Source organism: Rhineura floridana, chromosome 1 (genome assembly GCF_030035675.1).
Source record: "Rhineura floridana isolate rRhiFlo1 chromosome 1, rRhiFlo1.hap2, whole genome shotgun sequence".
Taxonomy (NCBI): Eukaryota; Metazoa; Chordata; class Lepidosauria; order Squamata; family Rhineuridae; genus Rhineura; species Rhineura floridana.
In genome coordinates, this window is record NC_084480.1 from 179,530,813 (window position 1) to 179,546,004 (window position 15,192).

General features: G+C 40.6%; 1 protein-coding gene across 5 annotated transcripts in view; it reads right to left on the bottom strand.

Annotated features, from left to right (window-relative positions):
* The window catches only part of ADCY2 (adenylate cyclase 2), a 260,383-nt gene that overhangs the window by 171,838 nt on the left and 73,353 nt on the right, over positions 1–15,192 (bottom strand). The gene's annotated exons all lie outside the window — the stretch shown is intronic.

Consider the following 15,192-nt stretch of genomic DNA (forward strand, 5'->3'; position numbering starts at 1 on the left):
ACAATAAGCCCTGTGTTTGTCTCTCAAGTCCTCTTCTGATGGTTGTGCCTGGGGTTATTTTTTCCTAATTAGTAAGATTTCATATTGATCTGTTATCTTACCTGATCTTCAGTTTATTGAGAACCACCGAAGTCAAAAGTGACTTTCTCACATAATGCAAATTTTTATGCAAGTTCTTTGGGGGGAGGGGCTAGAAGTAAGATGAGCACATGAAAAATGTACTTGAATTCCATTCCAGAAATACACTGTGTATTTGTAATTACCTGAACCATGCAAAAGATGCCTCCCACTCTCAGCCCTGGCAGCACCAATCAGTTATTTAAGAGGGGTAGAAGCCTGAGCCAAAGTCCCCTCCTTCTCCATGTCTCCATTCTGCTCAATCCTATACACACAGTTCCCAATCCAGTGCTAGGAATAACGTACACAGGACCCAGTTCTGGATGCACAGAAACTTTCCTAAGACACCCCACCTCCCGCAGACCCCTTTTGCTTGCAGAGTCCAACAGAGATTAGGATCAGGGTGAGTAATTTTAAATACTTTAAATATTGTTAAAACCAGCCATCTAAATCTATGGAGCAAGGCAGAGTATACATTTAAATGAGTAATCTTTTACACAGTCTGGAGCTTTAAGTAGCTTCAGCCAAAGATCCCTTTTTGAAAAAAGTCCTTCAAGATGAAATAACATAACCCCTACTGAACAAAAAGAAGAAGCAGGGCAAAAGTTGCACAGACCTTTCAAATAACCTTATAAGAAGCACATAAATTCACAATTAAAAAATTAATTAGCCGAGGCTGTAATCCCATAGCCAGTGCTTTTTTTGTGATGGAACTCACCGGTACAGCACCTTTTTTTTTTTTTGCTGCCCATGGTGCTGGCACTCATACCACTTTTATCAAGGTATGAGTACTGGCACCTCATTTTAAAAAAGTTTTTATTTATGATTTCCCAAAAAGCAAGAACACAATACATACTCTGCATTCCAAAGTACTTGTACATTACATTTTGCACAAGAAAACAATAACAAGAAGTCATTAACCCCCCCCCTTCCACCCTTAACAGTTTCAGGTATTATATCAGATTTCCTTCTTCATTTCAAAGGTCATCTTAGATGGTCAAAACCATAACTGACCAAGTGTGGACGGTGGGTTCATTGAGTAGTCCTGGTTTCTTATGCACTGAATAAAGCAATACCAAGTATTAATCAAGTTGTCAGTCTGCTTGTTTGTTGCGAGATTTCAATCGAGTAAGTTTTTCTACTAAAGCCATGTGCCAAATCATTTCAATCCATTGTTCCAGAGTATGATTATTCAACAAAAAAATTCCAAAAAAGCACTGCCTATACCCACCTGGGAGTAAGCCCCATTGAATCCAATGGAATGTACTTCTGAGTAGACATGCACAGGATTATGCTACAGTTCCTTTAAAAAAATAATGTTTCCATGAAAAAATGAGGGAAATGAGCAGAAGGAAAGAGTTTTAATTGCATGGATGTTCCTAAAATGTACAAGACTAACGATAGGAGGAACCAGTGTTCTGCGAGTAGGTGAATGCAGAAGTAAGCAGTTCTGAGCAACACCAGTAGAGAACTGAATACTAGGACAGCAGCCATTCTGAGTCCAGCTGTGAAAGTCTGTCTCCTACTTCAGACTCCTGTGACATAATTTCACAAAGTTTGCAGCTGAAAATATTACAAAGATGTTTAATATTCCTGAGAACTTTAAGTGCTGTTAGAATTCATTTGTTCAGTCACTTCTTCATTTTTTTCTCCTCCAGCCCATTCCAGACTATTGCTCTGATATTTTCTCAAATGAATGAGACAACAGATGAGGCTTGAAGAAATATTATTTCTAGTACATCCAGTAAGTTGCTTTTGATGCCTGTGAGATCGCTCTGTGCAAGATCACTCTCTGGATCTGTCTGTGCAAGAACTGCCTCAGATGTATTGACATGTGATCTTAGCATATTCACATCCGCTGCTTTTGAAAAAAACACATATTTTCTATATGGCCTCTGCCCCCACATCTTTCAATACCTTGTATCCCAGCAGTGGTTGCTCCCCTGGCACGGCCTAGCCACTGCAGTTTCCTCCATGGACAGCCTCCACCCCCTGGGATTTCAATGACAGCCATGCTGGAAAGTTGATGGTGAGAACACAACAACAGTTCTAGTTAGGTGTCTGTGCCCATCAAGAGGAAGCAATGGGCCATGACTGATTACATAGATACACTCCAACTATTTACCAGGAATTGTCTCTAATTTCTGGTAAATCACTGGCTTGTATCCAATGGTTGTATGACTGGGAGTAAGCTTATGCAATTGATCCTTCCCTGTGCCCCCTCCCTCTGAAAAGCATGTCTGGAATGGAAGGGGGGAGAGCGAGCGAGCGAGCGAGAGAGAGAGAGAGAGAGAGAGCTGTGCTATACGTAAAAATAAAAGAACAATATATTCAAGGGAATATTCAAGGGGGGCAAATCTGATGTGAGGAGAAAAGCCACTGAAGTTCAAAGCAAACAGGATCACTCTGCAAAGATGGAGAATATGCGGACCAGTGAAAAATCTGGCACTAAATCTGAAATCAGTGGAATTCTCACCCTTCCCTACTCTGGAGGATCAAGGGGGCACCTATTCAGTGCGCAAGGCCTTTAAAAGTAATAGTTGTATATCCAAATAGACACCCAGTCCTAGCTTTTAGACACCTAGTGGACACAAATGGACACATAAAATTTAATCAGTAAACCAAGAACATAAATTCAGATTGGAAGACACTGAAACATTGACTAGAGGTGTGAAATTGAATAGAAACAGTAGAACAGAAGAGACCCATTACACAATCATTCTTAGAGTTATTACAAACCACCTGTCTTTCTGAAAAACTTAACAAAATCTCTCTCCCTGTACAGTAGGGTCCCGCTTTTCAGCGCCTGCTTTTCAGCATTCCGCTAATACGGCACCAGTGGGGTCAGGCCCTCCCTTAGCATGTGCGGCACCCGGGGCAAAAGGAAAGTTGGGGCCCCCTCACATTTGCTCCGGGTCACGGTCTTGGCCGAGTCTCTGCCGTAGGTGCGCAGGCACCAGTCCCGGAACTGCCGGCCCAGCTTGCTGTCCCCGGGGCGGCTACCGCTCGCTAACCGCAGCAGGAGTGGCGGTGGCAGTGGCGGCTTTGGCATGGCAGGCAGGCAAACAAGCCCCTGTCCCGGGCAGAAAGTGAGCGAGCGAGTGCTGTGCCCTGCCTGGCAAAGGCGACCAAGCAGGGAGCGAGAAGCCAGCTGGTGAGCAGTTCGCCAAGCATGGGGCCCCCCCAAAGGGTGGGCCTGGGGCAACTGCCCCGCTTCCCCACTTCCCGATGCCTAGGGGTGGCTCTGAGTGGGGCAATCAGCAGCTGCTGTAGCACGCGATCACCTGGAGTGCAGGGAGCTCTAGCCGCCACGCTACAGCTGATCACACTGGAGCATCAGCAGGCTTCGGGCTATGTCCCACTTTCCAGCGATTTTTGCTTTTCAGCAGGGGTCTGGAACGTAACCCGCCATATGTGTGGGGCCCTACTATACACTGTAATGTCTGGTTCTCTGCATTTTTTCATAAAAATTCTGCTACGGCAGGCTACGGATCATAAGCAGCAGTTTTTAATTTCACTTTGCTTTTCAATAAATGTATTTACTGGTGGATGGGCAGTAGGGATGTGCTAGAATTCTGCCCAATTGAGATTTGGTACTGAATTTTCCATTAATTCGCTTATTCTCAAATCAAGGAGCAGATTTTAATATAGCGGATTTCTGTGGCTAATTTTGAAAACAGACTTTTTTTAAAAAAAATCTGTCTCTGAAATATCATTTTTAAGAATGATAATTTCCTTTAACAATATCAGTATTTCCTTCAAAATATCAATTTTTAAGGGAAATACTGATATTTCCTTTTTAAAGTATCGATATTAAAATTGGTATTTTTTCTGAAGAAAAAACACGGATCAGTTAAAGTAGCTGCTAGCAGATGAAGAATGAACTCAAATCTATGCCAGTCTGTTAAGTTGACAAAATGCTTTCGAACTGGCACTGGCCAACAGATCTCATCCCTAGTGGGCAGGCTAGTAAGAATTTTGCTAGATTATTAACTTGTGTAAATGCACATAGTTTGTTTTGTTTTAGTTTGAACCACGTTTGCCTCAGCTGAAATGTCAGAGCTTCCATATGGTAGAGCAGCTTCCACATACCAGCTATTTGAATGAAAAAAATGGATACCCAGTTACAAATCCTTAAAAAATGCCCTGCCAGTGCGCACTGTATCATGAAGCTTTCAGTGGAAGGGGAGGGGGAGAAAAACACCCCAAACCAGTCAGAAGCACGTCATATGAGATGCCTCCACCCAATTTTGAAGGACTTTTCCCCCTCCTCCACCAGCCCCCAGCTACACAACCCATGGTTTTCAGGCAGCCCTCCCTTTCCTGACCTGCCAAACATATTTGGGGCAAGAGAAAAGGGAGAAATGTCAGTTTTCCAAACTTCCTTCGTTCTCACACAATCATTGGATACAATCCTGCATCTCTTGGAGAGATTTTGATGGTATCTTTTAAAAATATTGTTAGTACAGGCTGCTCATATTACCAATAGCCCCCCCCACGGGTATCTAGGAAAGAATTCTGAGGGAGAAGGAAGAAGATGACTCTAGTCAGAATATCCATATAAATGCATGCAAATAGGCATTCCAATGTACTGCTTCCCTTCCACAAATCCTGATACCACCTATCCAGAAAGTGACCATTGCTGCATATGTCTGATGAAATGAATGGCATGCAGAGAAAAGCCTTCATCAATGTGGGGTAGGGTTGGCAGGTCAGAAGCTTCCCAAACTCTGAGATTTCACGGGTGATGTCACAGGGGCAGGTCATACTGATGTCATGAGGGTGGGCCCTAGCGATGTCATGGGATGGGCCCAAGTGATGTCACAGGGGTGGATCTTAGTGATGTCACAGGGACAGGCCCTAGTGATGTCATTAAGCATGACACATTAAGCATCAACCACAGTTGCCTGGAGCATGCAATTCAAACAAAAACATTTCTCTGATTGGAAATTAAGATAGAAATCTTAGCTAAAAGATAGAACCTGGGTAGGGAAAAATTTATCTAGCCTACTTGCTTCTCGCAAGTGCCCTCAGGCCAGGCCAGTCACCAGAAGGCCATTGGAGGAAGAAAGGAGCATAGTGTTGTGGATATGTTGGATGGACTGCCTTCAAGTCGATTCCGACTTATGGCGACCCTATGAATAGGGTTTTCATGGTAAGCAGTATTCAGAGGTAGTTTACCATTGCCTTCCTCTGAAGCTGAGAGGCAGTGACTGGCCCAAGGTCACCCAGTGAATTTCATGGCTGTGTGGGGATTCAAACCCTGGTCTCCCAGGTCATAGTCCAACACCTTAACCACTATACCACACTGGCTCTCTGTGGATATGTTAGCAGCGCTCAAAAGTAAAGATGGATGCACCTAAAAGATGCAATTCTAAACACACTTACCAAGCCCCATAGAACTCAGTAGGACTTACTTCTGAGTAGATATGGTTTCGATTGTGCTGTTTGTAAAGCTTGACTGCAAAGATGTCCATATCCAAGCAGGTTTGGCAACTCCCTGCATGGAATGCTCTGCCCCTACCTTTTTACATGGCTGCTCCAAACATCTTTACAGATTTGACCCTTTATTTCAGAAAGAGGTCTAAGAAATGAGTAAGAGTAAGAAGATTCTCTACCCTTTTCTTTTTATCTTGTGGGCTGCTGTAACCTCATTTTGACAGCCAACACAATTCCAGTGAGTAATAATTGAAAGAGAAAACACACATGGTTTGATCTACCCACACAGACAGCAGCTTATGAACAACAATTCCAGCTTCCCAGTATGTGAATTCTCTTTTACCACTATTGAGCAAGAAAGAAACTGTCATGCAACCAAGGTGCATCATCAGTGGGTTTAAGGGGATTGATCTGAGGCATGGAACCACTGTTGTTGCTTCTATGGCTGTAAGGGAGGGAGATTAAAGGTAAATGACATGCAAACAGAAAAATAAAAATAAAAACAGTGATGATTTCCTGAATGCAATACCATACCAACCACAACAAAATTCCTATGAGTAAGGCAGAAAACAACATCCCACAACCAGTCAGGATTCCTAACCAAAAGCCAAAACTAAAAAAATCCTGGCAGCCAGTCAGCCAAGGTCACAGAAATCCCCATGCAGCATAACCTGACCCAGGAGCTGCAGTTAGTGCAGAATGCTGTGGCATGATTGCTGACAAGAATGATACCCTATCAGCACATAATACCTCTACACTGGTTGATGATTTGCTAGCAGGCCAAGTTCAAGGAGTGCTTTCCATGTTATGGGTGCCACATAGTACTTGTTCTGATCTTGTAAGAAATCAGCCTATTAGTGTGGCAGCTACACTTTGGAACTCCCTGACTATTGATATTAGGCAGACACCTTCATTGTACTCTTTTCAGCACCTCCTAAAACATTTTTGTTTAGGCAAGCCTAACCAGGCGGGTAGAAGCTATTGCGTTTTTTATTTGTTTTTAACTCATTGTTGGTTTTATTATTTTGAACATTTTTAAATACCTGTCTAACTGTTTTTGCCAATAATTTTATTGTTTTAATTCCTTCTGTAAACCACTTTGAGATTTTTTACAATAAAGCAGTATATAAATCTTATAAATAAAATACATAATAAATTCTGGTATCACTGTGGTCCTTGGGTCTCTTTCTACTTTTAGGAACAAAGGAATCTGCCTTGTACCAACTCAGGCCATTTGGTACCACCAAGCTCAGTACTGATGACATGGACTAGTTTTGGCTCTCCAGGATTCCAGGAAATAGTCTTTTCCATAGATTGAATTTTGGACCTTTGCATGCAAAGCATATGCCCTTCCAATGAGCTACAGCCCTTCCCGTTTAAAAAAGTATCTTTTAAAATTGTTCTTTTAAGTTCACTAATGAATACACAGCATACCTAGAACAGATCCTCATCATTCATTTAAAGCACATTAAACACACATTTGAAGCACATGAATCCCACTACAGAATCATGGGAACTGTAGTTTGTTAAGGGTAGTGGGAACAATAACTGTGAGGGGGAAACTACACTTCCCAGGATTCTTTAGGGGAAGTCATGCACTTTAAATGCAAGTTGAATTGGCTTTCAATGTATTGCATGGATCTACATAATAAATCATTTCACTTTTTTAATGGAAATGAGCTATAAGGTTTACTGGGTGACCATAGGCTGCTCACCATCTCTCAGCCTAATCTGCACCTCAGTATGAAAACAGCAGATGGGAACCATGACCACCAAAAGGAAAAAGGGCACATTTAAAATGTAGAGGAACTAATAATTACAACCATAGTGTGAAATCAGATACTTATCGGGGCATAGTATGAAGAAATATTTATATAAGCATGACTGTCAAAGATGCTTATTATTTACACAACCTGTAAAGATATTTATAGTGCAATCCTATGCATGTTTACTCAGAAGCAAGTTCCAATGTATTCAATGGGACTTACTCAAACAGGGAAGCGTGCACAGAACTGCAGCCTCAAGTGATAAGGGACACTCACCCAACACAAAATTCAGAATCATGCTACTTTGTGTTTTGCAAATGTTACTTTTTATGGTTATTGGATTTTAAATGGTTTTATTTCTTGTTGCGAGCTCCCTTGGTTTCCAGTAGGCAATCCTACCCCACAGGGTTGTTGGGAAGACCACACACACACACACACACACACACACACACACACACACACACACACAGAGGAGATGTAAAAATACATAGACCCTATATAATAGTTTGTCAAAACCAGTTGGTCATGGCAAAACATTTTTTTTTAAAAGTAACATCAGTACTAGTTTCCTACATAATAAAAGCAGTGATACCTATGTAAGCCCTGCCTAATTGCTTTAAAACCGGATTGGAGGGGGAAAAGATTTACAACAAAAGCACAATCCTTTGCTGTATTCACTCAAAAGTCCCATTAATTTACAACACGATCCTAACCATGTCTACTCAAAGTAAGTCCTATTGAATTCAGTGGGGTTTACTCTGGATATGTGAGATTAGCATTGCAGCTTTACTCCCAGAAAAGCAAGTATTGGATTAAAGCTTCATATTGGGAAGGTTTTCAAAACACTGCCATGTTCTACAGCCCAGGAAAATTTAAACTTGTTAGACTCCTACACACAACAGAAAAAAAGACTTTTGGTACTGCTGAAAAGTATATACTTACTCAATTTATGAGATTTTCAGATAAATAGGAATAAACAACTGTTTTCTACATTTGCAATGCAGTCTAGGTACTGCCTTGGGCCCCAGAAATCCCTTGTCAATCAGAACCCTGACTTCACTTATTGGCTACAAACCTGAAAGGGTGGGGTTAGAGTAGCCAGCTAAGAGATCATTTCACTGAAGTTGTGGGGGTGGGGTGGATATTTTGGTGTATATCTCGTGAACGAGACTACCTAGAAATTTAATTTTTTTTAAAAAATGAAAGCTGAGAGTACAGAGATTAAGCTGACTCACCCAGAGAGGACCCCAATAATCCAGAGTCTCCAGCCAAAAACCAGACATCTGGAAACCCTAAGTGGGGCCCCAACAAAGTGGTGCAATGGATCCCTGGTGTTCCGGCACCAGGTTGTAGCTGAAAACAGCTGAAAGTCTGTAATGTATTATAGTTTTGTTTTAAATTATTATTATTGTGAGCCTCGCTGGGCTCCCTTTGGAAGGCAGGTTCTAAATTAGAGTGAATAAATAAATAATAAACGTTTGCATCAAAGATAACAGGACTCCATGCTCTGCCTTGGGTCTTTCTAATAAACAGATTTTTAAATCTGGAATTGTATTTTAAAACATTGTTGCAAAGCCAATGTGCCCTGAAAGACAGGGAAGAAAATTATTGTTATTATTATCATCATCAAATTTGAATCCTGTCCCTTCTTCCCAAGGAGCCCATTAATCACATTAAAATAAATGAAATATTCAGGATGAATGTAGACAAACCTGATTTCCACTATCAATAATATCACAAAACACAGAATTACATTCCAGATTACCCAACCATCTTTTTAAAAGTAGAAAGAGACGGAATAAAATAAATGGGGGGAGGTTATTGCCATATACTGTTTAACAAACTGCTTTTTGAAACTCTTCCCAAGTTGCTCTGCAACAGGGACATAGCCCTTTGAGAAGTGCACATCCAATGGCCTGCTGAGAATATACCAAGCCAGTCTCATATTTGTCTGGATTACAGGTTTGGCTGCAAAATCATCCTCTCAGCAATATAAAGCATGTACGGAGAAATGCAACATTGGTTCTGTCATGCTGCCCTGAAATGTATGCTTGAATTTACAGTGGCATTAAGAGTTGCACTTGAAGTTAGTGAATTCTCATTTATTCATAGAAATCGGGATTATAAACATGCTATCTAGAGGGAAAGCTAGACACTTTTATTGCTGATTTACAATGAGAAGTTTTAAAAAACAAGGCGAGGTGGAAATAATGGGTTTCCTCTTGCTCCTGTATAAACACAGCTGTCAATTATAAGCAAGCAGTTCCTGAAAATAAAAGTACAATTCTTTCTGAGCACTATGCTTCTGAAGAGTTAGAGTGAATTTTTACTTGCTTTCACTTAAAAAAAAAAGAAGCCCAATTTCCTCAGTGTACACCTTAGTATTTTTCAGTGCATCAGGAATAAAGAGACAAGGGAAGTACTTGGTCACAGAATACATAGTGTTACTGTAGGGCAGTAGTACTGTATGGTCCAAAAGAATGCTGTGTTGTCATTTGAATGTGTGGCGCTCCTAACCTTGAATGTTCATCTCTAATGTTGCCTCAGGAAAAGTTATGTTTAAATGCATAAGAAATTGCACATAGAAGATGTTGTTATAAACTAAGCTGATTAGTCAATTTTCAAAACAATTTGGATTAACAAAATCTGTGCACTATATAAACTGAGAGAAACTGGGTTGCAATCCTGTGCAGGCTTATATGCAGGGCTGGTTCTAAAGGGCGGCCAGGTGAGGCACTGGCCCGACAGCCCCTGGAGCTACAGGGGGCCCCTCAGCCGCCCCTCTGCGATCTACAGGCCCTCCCATGTCCCCACCTACCTGTCTGCTGTCTTTTACCATTTCCCTTAACGAAGATGGCGGCTGCGGTTTCCCTAAGGTACTGAAGCCCCTGCTGCCATCTTAGTTGATGGCAGAGATGCGCGCACGTAGCACGCACGCATGCCATCAACAAAGATGGCAGCGGAGGCATCATCCCCTTAGGGAAACTGCAGCCACCATCTTCATGAAGGGCAATGGTAAAAGACAGCAAACAGGTAGGTGGGGGGCCCGCATGCATGCGCATGCACAGGGGGCAGGGCAAGCTGATGCCGAAGGTCTCCAGCATGCCTGGAGCCAGCCCTGCTTATATGCAAAGGACTGTTTTGCTACCAGATTGGAAGGTAAACCTTCCTGTTTTAATGTTGTTCCTGTAAAGCCATCATATAAGTTTACTTATAAACCAGTCTGCATTACTATATTTAGTATTCAGCAGAATATACTGAAATTCAAGAAGTATTTAAATGCCCTGTTATATGGTCTTGGACATTTTTGTGAAAAACAATGTTTGTATAGATATTTATTATCCGCTAGGAAGCGCACTGGGTGACGTCATAATCTCTCTACCTAACCTACCTCACAGGGTTGTTGTGAGGATAAAATGGGGAGGAAGAGAACCATGAACACCACCTTGACTCCTTGAAGGAAAGGTGGGATATAAATGTAATAAATAAATATGTCTAAATACCCAGCTTTTCCTGGATTGTGCCTGTTATTTGTAAACTACAGCTTATCTTGAGATGAGAATGCCTTATTGTTTATTTTAACACTACCAATGTTACATTTCTGAAAAAAGAAACACACTCACTGACACAAATCAGGAACCAGTTTATTACAGTGGTCTATTCACTGCAAATTTAAAAAGCAACACAGAATAAGAATAGTCTCATTATGTCTGAATATGAAAAATGCTGAAGAGTGTGCTTCAATTTACACAGCAAGATGTATACATTGCAGAATTTATGGTGCAAACTATTTTGCAAATTACAATATGGAAATTAGCATTAATGTCATAACTTTTTATCTTTTATTACTGTATAACACCTACAGCCAGTGAATTAAAACATAGTTTGGATATTCATACAATTTAAAGATAACTAGCTGTTCTCTTTAAACTTTTTAATAACCCAAGTAATAATTATGAATTCTCCAGCATAGCAAAGAAGTCACATAGTATATTATAAACAAGAAAATTCAATTTATATCTGATAAAATATATGACCCTTAATAACAGCATCTGGGGCAAGCGGCATTAGATTAAAAGCTTTTTAAGTAGAAAAAATGTCCAGTGACCCAAAGGCTCCGATTAAGCAGCCAATGGAAGATGAGCCCGAGGGCAAATAGTTTTTGTAAAGCAAAATTGCCTCTATTTTCATGGACAAAACAATAATTAAATAATTCTCTCCCCCTCCAGATACTATGTTTATTGTTAACCACTGGGAAACAGAGCCTCCTAAACACATTATAAATGAGCTTTCTTCCCCTGCCCATGGCATGTTTGGAATGCCAAAGACAAACTAAACTACAACATTCACAGCATCTCTCTAAGCCTGCCCAGCTTCTGCCAATGCATACTGTAGCTTCCGTACCTCTCAATAGCCCCTCAGTTCAGAGCTGCAGCTATAACACACTTTCAGAAAGAAAAATGTTTAAACAGGCCTAAAAATGTTTTAGATGTATAACAGAATTATGATCAAGGGGATTATGCACATTTTCAACGCAGGCTTTTTAAATACACTTCAGATCTACGACGTCTGCAATGGGAACTTTGTATTTTGTAGACAACACCCTCCCACTAATTATTTTATACACTCAAATGTACACAGGATAGAGGCAGAGAGAGGAAGAGGAAAAGACCATCAGTCAAATTTGAACTGAAAGACTACTGCTCTAGCTTACCTCTAGCTATTTCGCTGGCTTCAGTGTTTTTGATTTATATCTGCTCTGAAACTGAAATAGTTCCGTATACCATACAAACATTTATAAACTTTGAAGGTCTATTAAGACTCAGAAAGTAACTTCAAATGACTCATGGCCATTCATGAGCCAGGTGACCCAATTTAGTAATGCAACCTCGACCAAAATTGCTGCATGTTTTTCCAGTTTAACACCTGTGCAAAACCTTGATAAACAGGAGTGGGGGAATACAGAGGAAGATTCCAGCCATTTCTGCCAAAACAGTCTGCTCCAAATGGGAAGTACTCAGATTCCCAACTGACTAACTATTATGGTCAAAGACAACCACACTTGTGATTTGCAAATGCATGCTCATCACTGCAAGATGAAACAGTAATTTGCAAGTGTGAAAGCCATCCTAGGTCTCGTACCATCAGTACAACTCTCATACCTATGAGACTGCTATATCACCTGTGCTATCATATTATGTTTTCACTGTTTTTTTTATGTCATTTTGAAGGTATTTTGTGGTTGATATAGTATATTTCATCGTTGTACCATCATTTTGTACCTGATCTCTCTCTCTCTCTCTCTCTCTCTCTCTGTGTGTGTGTGTGTGTGTGTGTGTGTGTAAATATCTAAAACATATCCCACAAATGTGTCGGTTTACACATTGAACTGTCCCAGTCATCAAGTATACAGTAATTTAATTTAATCACAACAAACAAATGTGCACAAAAATCTATTATATTAAGGGGAAGTATGCATAAAATGCATATATTGGTGAAAACAGCATACAAAATGTGTATTACAGAAACTTGCTTGCAAAAATGTGTGTATATTAGTCAAAACTGCACACAAACATTGTTTACTAGGAGAAATTCACATTAAAATGCTGACAAGTTTTCACAAGAATTATTTAAAATAAAATTTGCAAATTGTTACGGAAATGTGAAGAATTGAAATTTAAGCTTAGAAAAATTAGAAACTGAAAGAAACCAAATCTGACTGATTTGTCTATTCCTAAGTAAGGTACATCCATGTTCAAATCTATCTACCCCTAATTGCTTCCCGTGTTCAAAAGATCAGAATATAAAAGAAATATATAAACTTTTTTAAAAAATATATATAATAAAACTAAGAATGGACAATAGATAATTTTTAAAGTTACCAAATGTGAAACAGCTCTAAGGCTCAGGAAGGACCATAACTTAGTGGTAGAGCATATGGTTTATATGGAGAAGGTCCTGAGTTAAATCCCCTGCATCTCCAAGCAGGGCTGAGGAAGGCTTCTGTCTGACACCCAGACTGCCATTGCCAGTCAATAAAGATAATCCTGAGCTAAATGAATCAATGGTCTGATGGTATAAGGCAATTTCCCAAGGCTGTAATTCCACACACATTTACTTTGCGTAAGTCCTTCTGAACTCTGTTGGAACTTATGTCTAAATAAACACGCACAGAACTAGTCTCAATGAGTCATGCTTAGAGTTGCCTAGTTGCAACCAGGAGATCACTGTACCTTAAAATTCCCCACTGAATCAACAGATGAGGGAGTCGTGGCTTCTCCCACCTAGTTTCCCCCAGTCCTTTTGCCTGCCTTCCTCCACTGTGGGCAAGATTCCTGGCATGTCAAGAGGGATAGGCAAAAGGGAGGAAGTGCCTGTGTGTATGTGCAGAGAAGGGGCAAGGGAATCATTTACTCCAACTCTCATGTCAGAGAGAAGTTTAAAAGGTATAGTGCAGTTTTTCTGTGTGATATTTTTAAATAAACATGACTGCAACCCACAATGGTTCACGTCATTTGCGCTCTGAACATGAAAATGCTGAACAAGAATTTAAAAACCCTTTTGATGAATTATTGCAATCAGGAGGAAAACTCTAGCATTTTAGCTGAGTGTATGAGCTACATCTGATTACACAGTTTATTTTCCTGAACTTGGGATGCAATCTTGTTCCTCTAAAAGTAAATAGCAAAAACTCCCATTGATTTTAATGGAGGTATGTTGAAGCCTTGAGAGCAAGCTAACAAGGAATCCAACAAGCTTCACCAGGTTTCCTTCTGTTGAAAATTAGAGGGTTGCCAACCTTGCACGTGGAGCAAATGATCTGAGCAACAAACTGGCTTTTAATTATTTAAAACAAATCGGTATAGTAAGTGGGCCCTGTAACAAAACGTTACAGTATAGAGTGCTCCTATTCAGTGTTCCAGCCAGCCAGCCATGGCCTTCTCCAGGACACCCCATTCCCATGTCATCCTAAAACCCCTCCCACCCAATTTTCCCATTCCTTACCCCCTCCAACCATCAGCATTCCGTGGCCACCGACCCCACCCAATCTTCATTGGGCTGTTTTGCAGGATTCCTCCCCCTGGTTTTTCCTAAATATTTTTTGCACATCTGTAAATCTGCCGATATCTTCCTCTTGAGCATAACTAGTGCCCTTTTGGCTACATGAACAATGGCACTCCTGCCTGAACATGAGAAATTGTGGTTCCTTCAACTCCTTTTTCAAAAGTGTTGGTTACTGAATGCCCTTTTGTAGCTTTAAAACCTTACAGCTTGAACAGCACCAACAAAATGCCAACAAGGTTAATCTGTCAGCAGGAAGGAAACCAAGCAAATGAATTAGAGGAATTAAATTTGGACTGCAAGCCTAAGCACACTTACTTGGCCATAAACTCCACTGAAATCTATGGGACATTTCCAAGGAGCCATGTTGATGACTAAAGGACTGAGGTTTATTCCACTTCTGATCCAGGATCAGAACATATAACTAAAAGGACCAAACAGTGTTCCAAAGCAAGCCTTGGGCATGAAGTCCTTTAAGTGCCTACTGCTCTGCCATTTACATGAATGCAGGTAAATTACCCAAGCGATTACACAAGGTAATTGTGTGCTAACACAGATCAGAAGGCAGTTACAAGTCCAAGCTGTGGGGAGGGAGGCCCAGTAGGAAACTGCAAAAGGAAAAAGCAGCAGAGATTCTATCTGGAGTACTGAAAAGCAGGGACCAAGATGTGCTAAATAGCTGTATGACAGATCACAGTAGAGCAGAGCCTTTTTAAAAAAAAACAGCCCAAAGAAGCTGGGATGAAAGTAAGGCTACAACCAGATGCAAACTTTCCTCCAAATAAATTCCACTGTATAGAGTGGGACA